At 46.3% G+C, this 13192-nt stretch overlaps 2 long non-coding RNA genes across 2 annotated transcripts in view; both read right to left on the reverse strand.

Moving 5' to 3' along the window:
* Positions 1-13192, reverse strand: part of LOC105552069 — a 39777-nt gene that overhangs the window by 21398 nt on the left and 5187 nt on the right. The window lies entirely within an intron of this gene.
* LOC105552068 lies at positions 244-3645 on the reverse strand. Its single transcript, XR_001007938.1, has 3 exons — positions 3580-3645; positions 1753-2055; positions 244-390 (listed from the first exon to the last, which is right to left on the reverse strand). It is a non-coding gene; the product is annotated as an uncharacterized LOC105552068 (long non-coding RNA).

The raw sequence follows: 13192 nt of genomic DNA on the forward strand, positions 1-13192 counted from the left end.
TTTAGTGACCTTATCACCTCCCAAAGGCCCAACTCCAAATACCATCACACTAGGTGCTCGGGCTTTAACATATGTATTTAGAGGGGATACAAACACACAATCCACAGCAGTGCCAAATAGTCTAGAGACCTCAGGGTCTTCAGAATCTCTCTGGTTTGCATCTGTCCTTGCCCAGTGAACCCTGCTGTGTATGTACCTTGTTTTGGTCAGATATTCCTTGTTTTTGTTTGTTTTGTTTTTTCTTTTATCTGTAGTGAACCACAGGAGATTTGGGGGCTGATTATATCTGACTGCTGGTAGCCCAGTACATGTGATTTCTGGTCCTCACTCTTCACTAGACCTGGGACCTAGGATGAGTCATTTCAACTTGCAGTATTTCAGCTTTCTCATCTACAAAATAGAAAGGTCCTAAATGTTTTATATGATTCTGGAGCTTCTAGTTCCAACATAAATTTCCCCTAAATCATTCCTTTCTTATTATAGTCATTGATTACTTAAATTCAGTGATGTTAAGATGGATGGCTGTGTTTCCTTTTTCTTTAACAATGACCACAACTGTATGTCATTATTATTTAGTAGGAAGCTTGAGGGGAGGAAGTATCCTTAGAATGTTTTGGATTTTTCTCTTACCTGTAAGCTGGCTTTCTTATTTTGCTCCAACAGTCCTTATGATTCTGGGAAAGAGGACAGGGCAGAAGCCCCTTTGGAAGGGAGGAGCATGACCCTGGGGAAGTGGCTCTGTCTGGCTTGTGGATTGTGGGAGAGAATAAGGTAGCAGCCAAATCCTGTCTGCTGCATTAACCTCAGTCTGAGCGCAGACTTTTGAAAGCGGGAGTGGCATTGAATGGGATGGAAGCAAAGCTAAAAGTGAACAGGCCCTTTCCCTTCACCCAGTGGGCCTAGACCGACACCATCTTGCATGGGGTCCTGCCAGAAACATCCTACAGCCACATCAGAATAAATGGTATGGCAGGTGGGTGTATGTAGACAGATGAGGCGCAGAATTTATTGACCATGAGTCTGTTTTGACCTTGAGTATCTTGGAAGGTGTCTTGGAGTTCCCATGTAGCAGAGGAGAGACGGAGGGGCTGAGGTCAGAACCACTAGGTGAGGGTAAGCACCCAGGGGCCTTGCCATAGGGAGCATGGTGACCCTATCCACCAGGGCTGCAGAATAGATGAGAGAGCCAAAGCAAGGCCATGTCAGCAGCTGAGAAAGATGCCAGGCCCGACAGAGACAACATGGACCTTGAGATGCCAGGTGCAGGGTTCGGGAGCAGAGGTGAGCTGGGCCTGGCAGAGAGGACTCCATTGCTGCAAGGGCCAGCAGGGGCCCAGACAGCAGGGCCTATACTGACTGCCCACAGACCTGTGACCTGTGTCTCCCTCGCCCACCTGGGGACATGGTAACTCCATGTGTATCCCACCCACTGGGTGCCCTTGTGGCGGGACAGGCCAAAGAAGGAGCATACACTTGACATGACAGCTGCAGTGAGGAAGGAGGCAGACGGAAGCCTTACGGCACTGCTTTCCTGTGAATGGACATGTTGAAAAGGCCTTTTCCCTTCCCTTGCTGTCCAGTGGAGCTGATGGGGTGGGAGACTAAGGAAGGAAACATCAATAGTAGAAAATACGCAACACAGATGTGCTTTGCTCACTTGAGTGGAAGTGAGCACAATTTCAATCCAGCCACGGCAGCGCCGTTAGAGGAGGCTGCCTGCCTTGCGTTTCCCACCTGGAAGGGAGCTCCTGCCTGCTCTCTCCATATCATTTCTCCGGCTAGTGGTCTGGGCCCCAAGATGACCTGGAAGGGAGAATATTGCCTCGTCTCCCCTGGGGCCAACAGTGCACAGAATGGATGGGCTTGGTGAAGGAGGCTATGAGCACTTGAGGCTAATACTGTGGCCTCTGTCCCGTGTCTGATAAGGCCCTCCGTGTGCAGGAGTTGTTTTCTGTTAAGGAGTTACACATGAAATAAGAGAAAGAAGTAGTCCCATGAATGCCATTTTCCATTTTGGACATACAGACGGTCCCTCAAATTCGCACTTTGATTTTCCTGGGTGGAAATGGCAGAGTGACAGGTCCATTATCAATCTAAAACTGACCTGGTGATCATGGGAGTCTTTCATGATGAATTTGATTCTATAGTCTCTTAGAATTGAAGTGAATTTGTTTTTTTTAAAATCCCAGAATATAATTAATAAAAATGGTAAATGTCTTCTCATTCCCCTTCATAAGTGTGATGCCAGGAACGGACATTTGCAATCTCATGCTGGGGAAAGACACTGTCATGGGAGAGGGAGAATGCTGGGCAGGAACGGGATGGGGAGGAGGAGGGAGGGCAATGGTGTTAGTAAAATTCCCCTGCATGGGAATAATGTACTTGGCACAGCCTGGTGTTCTCATAATAAAAAGAATAACTATCATTCTGCTTTCCCCATGAGGCAAAACAGATGCTGTCTCTATGACGAAGTGCTCACTCTTGAGTGGAACAGCCATTTCCACAGCCAAATGTCTCAACAGCAAACTGAAATTCCCGGGCCAGATTCCCCACTCTGTGCAGCACACCCCTGAAGCAGGTGGAGACTGTGCTCACCTCACAGTGGCAGCTGGAATGGGAGCGTGCTTGGAGGGTGGTGGTTGCGGAGGGAGGGAGGAAGGGAGAGAAAGAAGGAGACTGAGAGAAAGAGAGAAAAACAGAGAGAGAAGGAGGGAGACAGACAGAGGGAGAGACAGCAGGAGAAGGGGGGGCGGCCAGAGAAGCAAGTGCTGTAGCCTGCGCGCGTGCGCGTGCGCGCACACACACACACACACACACACACACACACACACACAGAGAGAGAGAGAGAGAGAGAGAGAAAGGTAGAGAGAGAGAGAGGGAGCCTCCGAGACAGAGGGGCAGGGAGAGAAGGAGAGACAGCGGAGAGGTGGGGCAGAGAAGCACACACACAGAGGCATAGAGAGAAAGAGGGAGAGAGAGAGAGGCAGACACAGAGGCAGAGAGAGAGGGAGAGACAGTGCAGGGGACAGCAGAGAAGCACAAACATGCACACAGAGGCAGAGAGAGAGAGAAAGGCAGACAGACAGAGAGGAAGAGACGGGAGGAGAGAGAGAGAGGGAGAAGCAGAGGGAAAGAGAGGCAGAGACAGGGGAGAAAGAGAGGGAGAGGCAGAGGGAGAGAAAGGGAGAAAGTGGGGAGAGGCAGGGAGAGAGGGAGAGGAGAGACAAAGGCAGACAGAGAGAGGCAGAGAGAGAGGGAGAGACAGTGGCCAGGCAGAGAAGCACCGACATACACAAAGGCAGAGAGAGATGGGGGTAGCGTGGGGGAGAGTGGTGGAGAGTCAGGGAGAGAGAGAGATTGGTCTCCCCATCCTGCCCTCACTGACCTCCTGCCAGGGTGCATGGGACAGGCAAGGGAGCTACCATAGTGAGAGTAGAGAACTCTCCTAATATTCTCGATTGAGAACAAAAAAGAGGTCCTGTACTTGTGGAAGGATGACTTGGATACAAAGAAGGAAGCGTGGTTCCTCGCAGCCACCTCTGCAGAGGTCCCAGGGCTGTATGCGACCTGGGCACTTACCTGCCCGCCAGACACACTGAGGCCCGCAGTGGACATGCAGGGGAGAGGGAAAGGGGGTCCAACCTGGGGAGTCCACGTGCTAGTCAGGGAAGGGGTGACATCGAATTGTGCTTTCGAGCTCACAAAGCCCTTTATTGAGCTCCACTGCATTTGTTCTTCACACGCACCCTGCGTGATGTTGCCAGGGTTTTAGCGTCTCCTAGCTTACCCAGTTAACCCGACTTGGAAGTGGCAGAGACGGACTCAACTGAAGCCTGCTAACTCTCATTTGAGCCCCTTTCTACCACATGCTGCCTCTTATGGCACAGACCCCAGCACGCCCAGGTGGAGATCTGCTGGAGTTTATGAGCCTGGGTACCCTGGGAAAAGATGTGGATGGGATTGGGTGAATGGACGTGCAAGTAGTTCCTCTGTCTGGGCAGCAGTCACTACTTGGACACCACAAACACTTCCCTGCAGCTGAGCACCAGGCTCTTTAGAGCATAACATTTCCGGGGAAAATGGGAAAACTTGCAAAATGCAGTCTGTTTTTTCTGCGGGTCCATGAGAATGTTTGTCTGCTTCATTCTTTTTGTGTCTTTATGCACAAGCAGAGGCAAATCTGAAGTGATGCTTGCAGCAAGGCCTTCTCTACAATGGCGAGGAGGCGCTCCAACTCCCTTTCCCCTCCCCTTGCTTTCTGAGGCCCCTGTTTTACTTGTCATGAAGGTGGATTCGAGGCACTCAGATGTAGGTAGGGCACAAACAAGCTGCTAAGAGAGCTGACATCCACGTGATGACGACCCCTTCCTTCTCCATGTCAATGTAAGTGCTTCCAGTGATTCTATGCGTTAGGATCATTTTTCGATTTAAAGGAGATTTCCATCTACCTTTCCTGGTCCATTTCTTTTTCTAAGGAGAACAAATATCAGAAAAATAAAAGGAAATCAAACAGCACAGGTATTTAACGCGAGTCTGGCTCCTCCTGGCCAATCTGCCCACTTTTTAAAGGACAGAGGTGAGGGACCAAATCTCCCCTGGATAAGTGCCTCTGCTAGAGTCACAGACTGGCTCAGCGATCTTAGCACTTAGCCTTTCAGTTACCCAGTTTCCACATCTGTGCAATGTGGACAGAAATATACCTATCCTTCGGGGTGGTAGGGAGGATTAAACCAAACATGCACATCCCAGGTGGAACACAGTGCCAGGCACACAGTGCACACTCAGGTATGGTTTGCTGGATTCTCAGCCGCAGCACATGTGTTCCAGACCCGTTTGCTACCACAGGTGTACTTGTGTCACAGGAAAAGGGAAAGGCAAAAGCCATGCACTTGAGGCACATGAGCTCCACGAAGCTCAGAAACTTTCTCTGGGGACAGAGGGAGGTGAATTTGCTAGGGGCCCCGCCTCACGCCTCCTCCTATCCTCACGGTAACAAATGCTTCAAATAGCATCACCTGTCAGAGTGTGTTCAGTTTCTAGATTGTCAGGCAAAACCTCAATTAAAAAGAGAAAAAAAACCACCAGGAAACTTAGTTTAGATCATGTCACATGGCCAAGAATATGTCAGTTCTGGAGGAAACTTGTTTGTCAGAAGGTAAGATATTCATGGCACCCCACAGAGCCGAATTTCCAGGGTGGCAATATTTTGTCCAGGGGTTAGTTTCTCTTCTAATGAAGGCTGTCACACTGCAATGCTCTGGAGGATGTGCAGACTGGAGGAGCCCAGCCCTGTGCATGACACCCTCCAACAACAAGGAGATTGCATCTTACAACTGTCAGGAAAATAGATTTGCTGCTGAGCACTTGTCTTGGTGCAGTTTATTAGACTGCATCGGTCGTCTTAGGCTGCTTTGTCCTCAACACAAGACTTCAGACGAGGAAGGGCATGTGAGATGAAAACACAAAGGGAGAATACACAAAAGGTAGAGGCTCATCTTCACCAAGGAAGGATAGGTGGGTTGCCTAGGTGATGATAGGGAGCACAGAAAAGGTGCCCATGCAGTCCCTGGTGTCCTGGGGACACAACAGTGCGGGCTCTCCTTTTGAAAGTGGTTTTGAGGTGACTACTGTGTGCTGCCATTTCCATTCTTGTCCTGTAAGAGAGGCAGGAGTGTGTCAATGGGATTGTCTCTGTGCCCAGTGGGACTCAGTGACAGCAGCCAGCTGAGGTAGCAAATGCAGCAGCGTGGCGGATCTGACTGCAAAGTCTTTGCCAGGCTCAGGCTTGCTTGGGCCATTGAAGGATTCTGTGTGTTTTCTCCTCTGGCCTCAGATGTGTTAAGCATTCCTCCAGTATGCCCACCCTCTGAGGCCAGAGATTGGAGGTCATCAGGCTGTCAGCTGGCCGAGTGGAAGTCCCTTCTGACCTTGAAAAGCCAGCAAACTGCTATCCACAGTCTGAGAAGTAGCCACACTCACATGTTGCCCATGCCTTGATGAAATACCTACCCAACTTTGAGGCCTTCCCCATGTGCCTTTAACCCTCCTGTACCAGGGATTTTCAAGTAGCTGTTTCTTTTCTTTGGAAATTTTCTCTTTCTCTGTCTAGACACATTCTTCAAAGTCTAGACAGAGACCCAACTCCTCCAGGAAGCCTGTGTGCATGATGCCAGTCTCTGATAGTTTTTCCTTCTTCTCATTACCTGCATTTTCTGTACAAATTTACCACAGACTTGCCTGTATCATGGTTACCTTAGAAATAATGTTGATCTTGTTTTACATTTTCTTTCATTTCTAAAAGGCAAGCATTGTACTTAATACTTCTTTGAATGTCTGCAGACCAGCACATAAAAAGAGCTCAATGTCGCTTTTTAAAATGGCCTTTCTGTGATTCTGGGAGAACCTGGTTTACACCGTGGACTATCAGGGGTGGGTGTGTGTGTGTGTGTGTGTGTGTGTGTGTGTGTGTTGATGGACAGCCATCCTGCTGGAGGTCTCAGGAAGTGGGATTAGGCAACTGTGAGATTAGACAAATCTGGAATATCCACAGCATTGTCCCCTTTAATACATACCAAATGTGAACTGCAGTGGCCAAGAGTGACTTGTTTCAAAGGCTCCTTTCTTTCCCCTGCCAGCCCATGAGTATTAGGAAAGGAGAGTTGCCTAATTGATCTCTGCAGCCACAGGACCCAGCCCAAAGCCCTGCCCTCAGTAACTACTCATACATTTGTAGGAAACATTGTTCTCTCCTCTCCCCATCATCCCAGGTTGGCCCATGCTAATAAAAAAGAAGTCCCTCCCTTCCTTTCCTTGCCCCGCACTCATCATCCCCAAGGGAGGGGAGCATGGGGTCGGATGTGAAACTGCGGGAAGGAGCTGGAACCGGATGGCTCCTATCATTGAGGTGGTCTCTTTTCCAGAACAGCCTATCCAGGGCCGTACACTTCCTTCTTCCCTCCCTATGGAGAGGTCTGCAGTGGTCTGTCTGTCAGCCCGTGGGAAAGGGCAATTGGAGGGGAGGATGTAAATGCTCTATTATGTCCCCAGACGCAAAATGTTTCCAGTTCTGCTTCACTCACAACAAACCTGATGTTTTTGTCTCTTTCTGGATTCTTTCTGAACTCTGAGCAGGAAGAGGAGCCATCATTAACTATCACTACCACATCTCACTAAAGGGAAATATCTTGAAATAATATATCTTGAAAAATGAATGCTGGGCCTGCCTTACTGTCTGTCTGTGTCACTCTTGGAGGCCAGTCTCTCACTTCACCTCCAGGCAAGGGTTCAGTGTTGGTGTGAACCATGGCAGGACTGATGCCTCTGGATTTCAGAAAGAAGAAGAAAGCAACAGACTTTTCTGAGCATTTCTTTTTGCCCTGAGCTGGCCTCTACTATCTGGGAGACCGTATATTTGCAAGAGGTCCTATGTAATGGCTTTGAGGATTTGGGGAAAGGTGGGTGAGGAGAAGCCTAATGTGAACTCAGATATGCAGGTCTCCTAAGGTATGGAAGGAGAGTTTATGTATTCACCATGCCTTTTCTTTTCTTCATACTTTGATGGTATGAAGTGTGAAGTGGGTAGCTAATTCCCAGAGATCACACACAACTCGTCTGAGAGCTTGCCTTTCATATGCAAAACAACCAAACCACAGCCTACTCCCACCACCTCCTCTATGGGGTTTCACACTCTGGGCCAGTGTTCCCTTCCCTAATCACCCGAGGACAGGGACCAGACAGCTGAGGACAGCCCCTAAGGCCTGAGAGCCCTGAAATGATTCAAACCAGCCAGTCCTAAGCCTGCGTATCCTGCCTTGCCTGTGTTCCCCATAGAAACCACAGTAAAGGCTCTTACTCGTGCTTTGGTCCCGCACCCACCTCCAGACTGACCCTGACGCTTCCCTGTATGCACTGCCCCCATGTAGTGCACCCCGTCCTCTTGGGACCTGTGAGTAATGAACTATCTCTTCAGCGGCACTTGTCTCCTGATCTGTTGGCCTTGCCAGACCTCAATGATAAAAAAGCTTATATTTTAAAAGTTTAGAATTACTGAACTTGAAAGAGAGTTATGAATAGAAGAATAATAATATCTCCGTCTCTCATTGGAAACTCACTTTGTGCCAGTCGTTGCTGTAAGTTTATTCACTGCATTAGTTCATTCAGTCTTCACACGTTCTCCTGTCCACTGATGTATTTTTCAAATCAGGAAAATGACTGGGATCAGAGGAGATAAATAAACCTTCCAAGGTGACACATCCAGGGAGCGGACAAGCAGACTCAGAAGACAGCACACATTTGCTGAAAGGAAAGAAAATGGTGGAAATGGCTGTGGGCTGGCTTCAAAGTGAAGGATTTTGTGTTTGTGAGAACTGGAAATCACTGTTGCCTGCATGAAGTTGCAGCAGATAAGCCATCTGGCCTTTGCACATGAAAGACCTCTGTCCCTGGTTATTTATTTATTTTTTTAATTAATTAATTAATTAATTTTCAGACACAGTCTCATTTTGTTGCCAGGCTAGAGTGCAGTGGGATGATCTTAGCTCGCTGCAACCTCTGCCTTCCTGATTCAAGCGATTCTCCTGCCTCAGCTTCCAGAGTAGTTGGGACTACAGGGGTGCACCACCACGCACAGCTAATTTTTTTTGTATTTTTAGTAGAGACGGGGTTTCATCATGCTGGCCAGGCTGGTCTGGATCTCCTGACCTCATGATTCACCCACCTCGGCCTCCCGAAGTGCTGGGATTACGGGTGTGAGTCACTGCACCTGGCCCTGTCCCTGGTTTTTTAATAACTGGTGATGAAAACTGATGGGTTGGCTGGACACCCATGAAGAGTCTTCTGCTTATCAGCTGAAGACAGGGCCAGGCCTCACAAATCCCTGCCGCTCACAGGCTCCTGTTCTCACGCTCCAGGTAGCTCAGAGACCGCTGGAAGTCTGAATCACATCAAGCCATTGCCTGAGCCACAGTTCCTCGCGGCCTCACTGGGCTTCTGTTGCTTAAAGGCCCCAGGGAGTGCTTTGTGGAAACCATAAATCCATTTTACAGTTGAACATCAACTGTAATGCCTTCTACTCAAAGGAAGCCAAGAATTAAATTTCAGAAAAAGTGAACGCCACAAACTCCGGCTGTTTACACCACATCAAAAGACGTTGAAAATTCAAGTTCAGTTGCTGCCCGTCTTCCTGTGTTTTTCAATTTTGCTGTAAGAGAGATTCGCAAAGGTGGTGTTTCTTTCTTTCTTTTCTTTTTCTTTTTTTTTTTTTTTTGCCAGATTCTTTGTAACTTAAAACTGATTGACATTGGTCTGATGCATGTGTGTGGTGTAGACAGTCCAGGAATTTCAAGTCCATGTGGGCAAGGCACCATATTTCAAAAGACAACCTCGAGGGGAAGTGTTAGTGCCTCGAAATTCAGTGTGAGTTGAGCATCAAAATCACCTGGCAGGCTCTATGAATGTGACCTCAACTAATGGCCCTTTGACACTACCTGCTGGAGCCGGCCAGGTTTGCCCATCTCACTTATTAAACACTTGCTCCTTCAGAAAACCCTACTTTAGCTTTTGTTTAGCTGGGAAGTTCAAAGACAGATCTTTCCTTCCAAAAAACATATTTGAGGCCTGCAGGGTCTGGACAAGAGGATGCTTTAAATAGCTCTTACTATTTTCCCCCATTAACTGGGCCACCCCACCAAGGATGTACATCTTTAAATTCTTCCAGAGATTTCAGATGTCAGCACCAGCAGAACACAAAGAATGAATGGTTACTACCGGTGTGTTATGGAGGAGGAATCAGCACTCTGGGCGACAGTGCACGGATTTTCTATTTTTGTATTTTGTTTGTTTGTTTGTTTCCAGTTGGAGTCTTGCTCTGTTGCCCAGGCTGGAGTGCAGTGGTGCAATCTCGGCTCACTGCAACCTTCTCCCAGGTTCGAGCAGTTCTGCTTCAGCTTCCCAAGTAGCTGGGATTATAGGTGCGTGCCACCACACCCAACTAATTTTTGTATTTTTAGTAGAGCCAGAGTTTCACCATGTTGGCTAGGCTGGTCTTGAACTCCTGACCTCGTGATCCACCCGTCTTGGCCTCCCAAAGTGCTGGGATTACAGGTGTGAGCCACCACACCCAGCCAGATCAACTGTTTTTGGAGTTGGTCATCATTTGGTTAAGGTGTACAATTTTGCCATTTTGGTAGATTGAAAATGGTCAAATTTTGGCAGTTTCATACAGTTCAACCCCATTGTACACATTTTTCCCATCTTACTGTTATCTGGAGTGAGGGTGACCCACCAACCTGGTTTGTTTAGGGCTGGTCCACTTATGGCATTGAAATCCCACATCCAGGGAGGCCTTTCTGTCTTAGGCAGACTGGAGTGGTGGGTCACAGCTGGGAGACCAGGTTCAAACTCCTCAGCTTGGGGTATGGGGCATCTTGCCTGCATCCTCTGCTCCATTAAGGTGTCATTGATAAGGGCAAACATACTTATAGTCACCAAGTGCCATTGTACGTGACCTCATTACTCCTCAGAACAGTCCTCTGAGGCTTACAGAAGTTAGGTAGCCTCTGCAAGACCTCACCTATACTGGGGCTGAAGCTGTCCATAACTCCTGAACCTCAGCATTCTGCTGTGTGCCAGACACTCTGCTGGGCCCTGGGATTAAGAAGAGAGGCCAGGCTTTTGACACTGAAAATGGAAAAATGTTAAACAGCTAGTCGTTGGATAGCATTCCTTTGAAAATGTGGTACTCCCTCCTGGATTTGAGGACACAGAAGTAGTTTGGTGACGCTGCACTCCCTGTGAAGCCTTGGAGGCAGGGCGTGGCTCCCAGACTGTGCAGCGTGTGGGGAGCGGTCAGGTAAGGCCAGTGCCTGATAGAACAGTCAGGAATCCCACACCTGACTGTTCTGTTTGGACACGTGGATTAATTTTTGGGTTTTCTCCCTGTGGATTATTGCTCTTACGAACAGCTTTTAAAAATGGGGATTATTGGTACCTAATATACTGAAAAATAAAACTTACCAGAGCACTAGACAGTTCTTTCAAAGACAGCTGTTGGCCTCCCGACTTGATCAACTGTATTCCTCAAATGGGGGTGCTGTGGTTTCCCCAAGGAGATGAGAAACCACAGCACAAACAAAGAACATCTTGGTGGAGAGCTGATTATATTTGAAGATCTGGGGAGTTTTTCTCCATTGAAAAACAAAATAAAACAAAACAGACTCACATAAGAGGAAGATTGGAAAAATCTTATGAATTTCTAATGTAAAATATGCAGAATTAATGCTTTTGAAGTTACTTCAGCTCTACTCCTAAGCTCTCAGGTCACAGAGTTAAATTTTGAAGTGTACGGAACCAGACTTCAGTAATAAACTATGGAGAGCTGAGCTTACACGTCATTCAATTATCCTCTGAACTTGATTTTTTTTCTTTTGTCATGTAGGTCACCAATAATGTGGAATCCATTTCGTGGAGACAAGCTACTTTTAATCAAAAATTGTAAGACATGGTGAGTACTCAAGCATATGACTATAATTTTCTGAATAGACTTTAGATACCAGATTTTAAAAGCATTTCAAAATGTCTACATCATAGCAGAAGCTTGGATTAAGCTATTTTATATTTCATAGTCACTGTGGTTTGGTCTCTAAAATTATGTACATTGTCATTGAATAAAATTCTTCTTAAACAACTAGAACACTTGGTTGATTTTAAATGACTAATTATTGTTATATTATGTGAGAGCACATAAGGTATGTTCTGCTTTACAAGTAAAGCCTGGCAATGTTTCCCGTGGTTTGCAATTCAAATTGGATGGCTCTGAGTCATTTAAAAGCAGGTGAGCAGCAGATATAAAACAGTTTTTTGAAAGGGGCTATTTGTTTCTCCTATCTTGGCTTTGCTGAAAAGAATTATTTAAGGCTGACAGAGGAATGAGGATGAAGCAGGAGTTGGGCTGTTTTGTTCACTAGTTCAGTTAGCCTAGTCATTAGCTTAGCATTTTGAAGCTTCAGTGTTAGAATCTATAGCCGTTCCCCTAAGAACAAAGTAAAATGTGATTTCCAAGTCCAAAATAATGAAAAAGTTTCAATGATATTGAACAGGCTATGTGGAGGAGAGCAGAGGAAATCAGCAAGCTCCTGCCTCCTCACAGCTGTCTTGGGGAGAATGTTGAGTGGATTAATGTTTTTATACATATTAGACTGTTTTGATGAGATGGCCTTGCCAAGTAGGTGTTTGTTTTGTTTCTTTTCTTCCTTCTGTGTAAAGATGTTTAATTCCTTGAGCCATCCTCTAGTTCCTATGGTTTTGTCATTGTTCTCTTAGGAAAGAGAAAGGTAACAGGAAATATGCACTCTTTACCCTTTCTTCGTTCTCAGGGGGCATTGTGATGTTACCTTGAGTTCTGTATTGAGTTTTCAGTGACAGTGTTATGAGACGTGTGAGTAAGCATTTAACAATGACCAAGAAGTAGTCAGATTCAAACCCAGCAATACAGAATTCTCATTTTAATTTCAAGTTATGGATATTTGTCTTTGATTTTTATGGATTTTGCCATTTTTAAACAAACAAGGTTTCAATGTTTATCTTCTCCGTAAGAGATGGGAAGGCCTATGAACATTTTAGCAACCCAAAAGATGATTCCTCAGTTTTTTCCTCAGGGGAATGTTTTATATATAGGTAATCAGAGGAACTGTTTGTTTCCACGGGGAAGTATGGATAAAATATAAAATCAGTTTTTCACTGCCAACTAGGGATCACTAGGCAATATGTTAGTATAGAGATGTAAATGTGAAAAAGAAAAATGTGAAGCAGTATTATTTTTAAATATAAGTTTGCCACTTCTCTAACTCCCCTGCCCTAAAAAAGAGATTAGAGTTGACCAAGATAGCTGTAAACTTGAGTTCCTATTAATTTGCATATATATTCAGGGAATTAGATTAAATTAACAAAGGAGGAGAGAAAGCAACTCTGGACCCGAAGTACAACTGCTATTGTATTGATGCGGAAAATGACTGACTCATAGACTTTCCGCAGAAGCTGCCATGATTCTTTGAGTTGTGTTAAGAAAAGACTCTGGAGCTCTGGAGAGTCTGGCTTTGAATCTAGGCTTGACCATTTATGGATTATGTGAATTTGAGCACGTTACTTAATATCTAGGCTCCGTTACCTTGTCTATAAAGTGGGCACCAACAATATA

This window comes from Mandrillus leucophaeus, unplaced genomic scaffold, assembly GCF_000951045.1.
Source record: "Mandrillus leucophaeus isolate KB7577 unplaced genomic scaffold, Mleu.le_1.0 Scaffold542, whole genome shotgun sequence".
NCBI lineage: Eukaryota > Metazoa > Chordata > Mammalia > Primates > Cercopithecidae > Mandrillus > Mandrillus leucophaeus.